This window comes from Crinia signifera, chromosome 19, assembly GCF_055691185.1.
Source record: "Crinia signifera chromosome 19, ASM5569118v1, whole genome shotgun sequence".
In the NCBI taxonomy this organism is placed as follows: domain Eukaryota; kingdom Metazoa; phylum Chordata; class Amphibia; order Anura; family Myobatrachidae; genus Crinia; species Crinia signifera.
In genome coordinates, this window is record NC_139226.1 from 21547179 (window position 1) to 21553952 (window position 6774).

General features: G+C 45.5%; 1 long non-coding RNA gene across 1 annotated transcript; it reads right to left on the bottom strand.

The window, feature by feature from the left end:
• Positions 1–773: 773 nt before the first annotated feature.
• On the bottom strand, positions 774–6146 carry LOC146042235 (uncharacterized). The gene is made up of 3 exons (XR_014463802.1): positions 5884–6146; positions 2794–2879; positions 774–872 (listed from the first exon to the last, which is right to left on the bottom strand). It is a non-coding gene; the product is annotated as an uncharacterized LOC146042235 (long non-coding RNA).
• Between the last annotated feature and the right edge of the window lie 628 nt (positions 6147–6774).

Here is a 6774-nt window from a genome sequence, read left to right on the forward strand (position 1 = left end):
TGGTGGAGGGGGGGGGGAGGACGGCGTTGTATAGTGGAACGCTATGCAAAGCCATCCTGAAAGCCGCTCATCTGCTGGTGTAACCAGCAGATGAACGGCTTTCCCGGCGCTGTTGCAGGAGCGCGCAGCAGCGCTCATCGCCGGGCCATACACACTGGGCGGCTTTGAGCTGAAAGTCGCCCAGTGTGTATGGGCCTTTAGATAGGAGGTCAATTTCACATGGGATGTTGCTATTCCGATAAAATCCCAATGGTTGGGTAGCTGGCTGCCAGAATCCCAACTGCTTCTATAACTAAAGGTCAACACATGAAATAGATCGACAGGCCCAATGTGGACAGGGTCGGAATGTCAACACAAGCATTAGGTCGACAATGGGACGGTCGAAGGCACTGAATTTTCAAGGGTCTCTCAGCTGATCCGGGAGAGGGGGTATGTATGGCTTTCTGGGGTAAGCGTTAAGCTGAATATTAATTCTATATTGTCTTTTTAATGTATAGAGTGTAAATAAAAGTAAACCTTACCTGTTACATTCACATATATACCGGTTTTCGAATAGGTATATTTTATTTTACCAGCTTCAATCCTGAAGAAATACCACCCTGTGTCTCCTCTACTGGCATCAGATATTACCAGTGTGCATCCCCCCTTATTCGGATCTCCTGTAATCTGGAACTTTTGTTTTCCTTCTTTCGTGGCTAATTTAGAGGCCGTGATTACTTTATTGCCAAATCTCCAGAATCCAATGGCATTACTGAAGCTTTTCACATTTTCAGCAACAAAAGAACAACTGATGGTGACACACAGACCTTCCTCTACACTGACACTTCTGTTCACCAGGAGAGAATAACCAGGAGATTCCTGACATGTTGTATCTGTGGAGACATATATTATATGATACTTACATTCACAGATTATATATATGGCCCAACAACTGTGTAATCCCCCTCCCTGACACTCTCTATCCTGGTGGGATTACCCAATGGCTAGTGTCCCCCAATCCCCCCCTATTTATAAATAAAGAAAATGGTTTCTTCTTATATTTCAGGAACTCTGGATTTTCACAAACAGTTCCTTGGTAATTAAGTAGTAACAATAAACGGTTTAACGTTACACTGAACACTATATTATCAGTATCTATTACACGGTAATTTGGTGCTTGGGATGCCAGTGGTCAGGATCATAGGTACATATACTAGTCCTCCTCACCTACCCCTCCTAACCCATCCCACCTTTAGTGTCTAACCCTAGTCATCCCCCTTTAGTGTCTAACCCTTACATCCCCAGACATCATACTTATGATCAAGATGCCAACAGTCAGGATTCTGGCACTAGTATGCTTACTGGATCTCACAAGAAGGTGTGTGTGTGTGTGTGTGTGGGGGGGGGGGGGGGGGGGGTGTTGCACCCATGTTCCACCCACCTGTTGAAACACAAACCCAGGGTGATGATTTTTGGTGACTTTTTAGTAACGGGAATGTGCAATTCTTAGTAGAGGTGGCATTTTAGTAAAGGGAGTGTGCAATTTTTAGGCGGTAAAATAAAAATAAACAGCATGTACAGTATATCTCTTATCCATATTTCTGACTTTTCCTCTGGGTATTTGTGTACATGACAATTCTACTGATGAGTGTTTATACAAAGGAAAACTAACGGGGTTCTAGGTGTCTTATCTCAGTACAGATCCCCTGGCCTTATGGGCGTACAATTATTTATCCTACCATTAAATAACTAGTATTTATGAATATACAATACTCTATGGACAACCATTAGTTTAGAGAACTGTTTGAGTTGATCAGTGGTATAATACAGACAGCACATACTGTAGCGTGCTGGAGGTCATTTACATAGCAGAATATTGCTATGGTGCAGACTATAGATCTTTCTAATGGAGCCATGCGCCTATTTTTAAATATATATATTACAATTTGTGCAAACACAAATGTACATGCAACAAAGATAGTCGCAATGTCCGCATGAATAATGGAAAGTGTAAATGAGGTTAAACCCTGCAGTGTTTTAGGAAAAAGATGGAAAGGTTAACTCAGTGCTCAATCAGTGCACTGGACCAGAGAGCAGCTACCAAGAAGAAGAAACGGGAGCCTTACCATGCGGTGGGAGTATGTTTAACTTTTTCCGGACCACTTATCTTATTTATATTATTTAAATATGTTTGAGACATCCTATACTATAGAGTCTATAGTATAGGCTGTATCAAACATAAGTGATCAGGAAAAAGTATTTATATCTAACACAATATATGGTCTATAGTATAGACCATATATTGTGTTAAATATAAATACTGTATCCCATACAGCATTCAGTGTATAAAAAGACCTAGGTGTATATAAGGGATGCAGTTACAATCCCGGCGGTCGGGATCCCGGCGTTCAGAATCCCGACGCCGGAATCCCGACCGCCGAAATGCCGACACATTCTCCCTCCGTGGGTGTCCACGACGCCCCTGGAGGGAGAATAAATTAGTGTGCCGAGCGTAGCGAGGCACCGGGCCCGCTGCGTGGCGAGCGCAGCGAGCCCGCAAGGGGGGGCGATCCACGTCCCCCCCTTGTCGGCATTTCGGCTGTCGGGATTCCGGCGTCGGGATTCTGAACGCCGGGATTCAATACTGAATATGTATATAAATGTCCAGGGTCATTATTAGGTTCTTCTACCTCTCCCCCAGACTACCACACTAGCTCCTAAATTCCGCTGAGTGGGAGATATTGAACTGCATTTGGAAACTCCCATCTTGAAATCCTGCATTTGCAACAGATTGCACTAGCTGCGGACACTTACCTTGCCAGAGCAGGGACAGGGTAATAAGCACAGGATAGACCCACATGCTGAAGCTTTCCCCAGGTAACCTTTATCTTGGATAAAGTCTGTGAACAATGAAAGAAGGTGCTGAGAACACTCCTAAAGTACCTCTGTGATAAACCTGTCAATTCTGCACATTTATTATGGACCTACTTCCCAATTGTTTGCATTTTCACAGGACAGCCTTGTTTTTTGGGACTGTCTGGAATCCCACCCGTGTCCTGCGGTGGGGGCAGAGTAGCACAGAACGCTGGTATTGCCCCCACAACATCAAAAACAGGGCTTGACCTCACAATTGCAATGAAGCCTCACTCCTTTTTTTTTGGGGGGGGGACATGCCCCTTTATGGGGAGTAGGGGCAGTTGAGGGGGGTCCCAATGTTGGGAGACGTACATGATTATGGATACAGCCAAAATTATTCACATGGCACAGTCCAGAATCTGTGGGACTCTCTGGCAACATATATGATTGTTCCCCAACCTATGGTAAAATTAGGGTTTGTGTGTGTGTGTGTGTGGGGGGGGGGGGGGGGGGATATGTCCTATTCACAGCTGCTGCGTTGCAGAGGAAGAAAGCTGCATTGAGGGACATTTTTGTATAATGCAAATTGATTGGAATCTTTGTTTTTATGCTGTTCTGTAATCTGTATAGTCTAATGCAAATACCAGGTTAAACGGTCAACAGTGTCTAGATAGACAGTCAAAAGGCATACACATGGTTGACAGTGACAAAAGGTTGACACAAGAAATAGGTTTACATAGAAATGGGTGACACGTGAATGGGTCGACAGGAGTTTTTCCCTTTTTGTGTCAATGTCAACATCTGAGCCCGAGGAGCCCCAATTAGTGTAGCACGAACCCACAGGGCCAGTGTAAGGCTTCTCAGCACCCTAGGCAAAACTTTAACCTAGTCCCCCCCCCCACCAAAGAAAAATGCATGTGGTCCTCCCAGCCCCCCAGGAAGGTGGGCAAGTCTCCTGCTGTCCCTGGAGACCCTCTGCACACTTCCCTTTGCCACCCACAAGGATGAGGTGGCAGCAAAGTAGGAAAGTGGGTCTCAAGGGAAAGTATGGAGGTAAGGTCTTAGAAGTTTTCCTTTATTTTTTTAATTAGTAGACTTGGTGGCTTTCCCCCCAGATCACGGTGCCCTAGGCAGCTGCCTAAAGCTGCCTAATGGTAGAGCCGGCCCTGCGTACCCTCACATAGTTTTTTTCTCACACCATGCTAAGGACCAGGTCTGCTATCTCTGCACCCAGCACACTCTACCGCTCCCAATCATAGTCATTGTGGAAGTAGAACAAGGTTATATAAATTCATGAAAAACTCATGTCGACCTTTTCATATGGGGACCATTGCCATGTTGACCTTTTGTTGGTGTCAATCTAGTGCATGTCGCTCTTTTGTTAAGTTGACCTTGTGCATGTCAGCTTTATGGTGTTGACCGATTAACTATCTAGACTAGAGACTGTAAACCTATTGACCGGATACCCAGCTGGCCCTAGACACAGGCAAACTGGGAAAAGCCTAGGACATTTGGAATATCAAAGGGCATGCAAACCTAGGGCCGGCTCACCTTGACAGTGTACAGCGGTGGGAATGGGATGGATGTAATGTGTATAAGGAAAAGGGCTATCACTGTGGCATAACATGAATAAGTGACATAAAATACAGTATGGGGGGCCTTGCTGGCACAGGGCATCAAAATGCTTAGAGAAGGCTCTGTGGAGGAGTATTGCTGTGGGTGAGGGGTGATGGGTGATGCTGCTGTGATCTGTGCTGTTGGGCGCTTTGATGTGTGTTGGACCAGAAACGAAACTGGTGGTTGTCCTAGAGGGTCTACAAGCCAAAATCCTGCCTAAGGCAACAAATTAGTTAGGGTCTGCTCGGCACAGATGTACAAATGTCGCACATCACATTCATATCTCCCAGCTCTACCAATTACAGCAAGACAGTCATGCTAATTGGAGACTGTCCCGCTGTCCCTCCCATGTGTGGTGATGTACCAGGGGTGAGGGGGCAATTGAGAGGAGCTAGAGTTCACCAATGCTCAGCTTTGCATGCGCACGGCATCTCTTCAGTCCACGGAGGAAGCCGGAGCTGCCCGGCTGCTAGGGGAATGAATTGTATGGGACAGTCCTGTGTTTTGTAACTGTCCTGCATCCTGTCCGAGGCCAGCATTGTCCTATGGGATTCGAACAGCATCTATTCAGGGAGTGAATAGATGCTTACACAGTGCTGGACATGCCCCCATAGTGACAGTGACATGACTGGCAGTTGCAGTATCCTGCAAGGGCACGCCCCTTCCATATAAGTCAATCCCGCTTTTGCAGAGTGCACATGCGCAGCTGTGCCACAAGAGCGACACAATCTTCAACACCTCAATGTCAGGAGGTATGCCTGTGTGTGTCACCAAGGCAGAGATCTCGTTAGCAGCCACATCGCATATGGCAATGATCGCAGTTATACGTATATGTGTCAGTTCTGCCAACACTATGGTCCTTATTCTGGTTAACTTGCAAGATTTTGCAGACTTGCGAGTCCCCCAGAAGCCGCCCGCCATCTGCACGGATGCCTGCCCCCCTTGAACCCCTGCAGGCATGCGAATGGTCGATTTGCATAATCATCCATTCGCAGCCTTGGCTGCGGGGAGAAATCATTTGGTGATTGGCGACCATCAAATGATTTCTTTACCCCTCGTAGATCTGACACCTCAATGGTGTTTCTGATCTGCTGGCGCCCTGTGCGAGGACAGGGCAGGCAGCTGCCCGCTCTGCGCCCACCATCATCTGGGAATTACCATGGGAACGCCCAGCGTTCAAACTCTGGGTGTTCCCATAGGCAGATTCCCCAGCCCCCCTCCCCACGCTCCTCCAAGCTCCCCGCCCATAATACTTCTGTGTGCGATCTCTATGGGCTCTTACACACAGCGGCTGCACATGCATATAAAAAACCTGTGCGCGGTCGCAAACAATCGGTCCCCCATGTGAAGGGCCGGTGGACCGATTGATTTAGAATAACCCCCTATATATATAAACACTATAAATACATAATGATTCCCCATTGTACTCACAGATCAGCCTCCCGCGCCCAGCACGGTGTATGTGTGACGGCAGCAGCCTTATCAGCTCTCATCTGCAGCTCTTCTGCTCAATTCCCTTTTTTCATTTCCAAAAAACAAATGACAACATCACTGATCCGAGGCGTCCTTTCTCCTCTCACATGCGTGTCAGACTGATTACATACAGTAATGATATGTGTGTTAGCTGTTTGTATTCTCTGTAAACACACTTGGTGTAGACGCTTGTTACTGATTCAGTGACAGACACATTAAGTGGCCCGGTGCTTCTCTTGTGATCTTAGGTCACGCGCTACATACCTGTGATAATATAATTTATAATCTTCAAGATTGATTCCTGAATTTGTATCTTCATAAATGTAAACAGTTCTAATGGGAATCTCGGTTTATACTGCAGTGTCCTGGAGTAAATGTAGTAGGGTGTTAAAAGCCGTTCGGTTCTGGTGTTTTTTCCAAATATGGACATATTTTTAAAGCGGCAATCACTAACCAGCCTGGTTTTGCCTTGTAGACTATTGCTGCTTTAAAAATATGCCCTTCTCAGACAAACTCCCAACCTATTACATTTATCCCTGTAGTCAGACACAAATAAAATGTAAATTAACATGTCAACATCAGAATGTTTTTTTTTACAAACAAGTTATACTGAAATTCTAGTGTCGACATGTTAGATTTTGGCATTGTGACTGTGTCGACATTTTAACCATGTTGACTTGAAATACATACCGGTATATAAAATACTATAGTATTTATGTGAGAGGCAAAATGCCGACCAGAGATACTCAAAGAACAGCAAAATGTGTATCCTGTAAGTAAGTGAAGGAAAAGTGATAGTAAAAATCCTCCTCAATAACGCAATTAAGAAATAAAAAAATTTAAAATGTT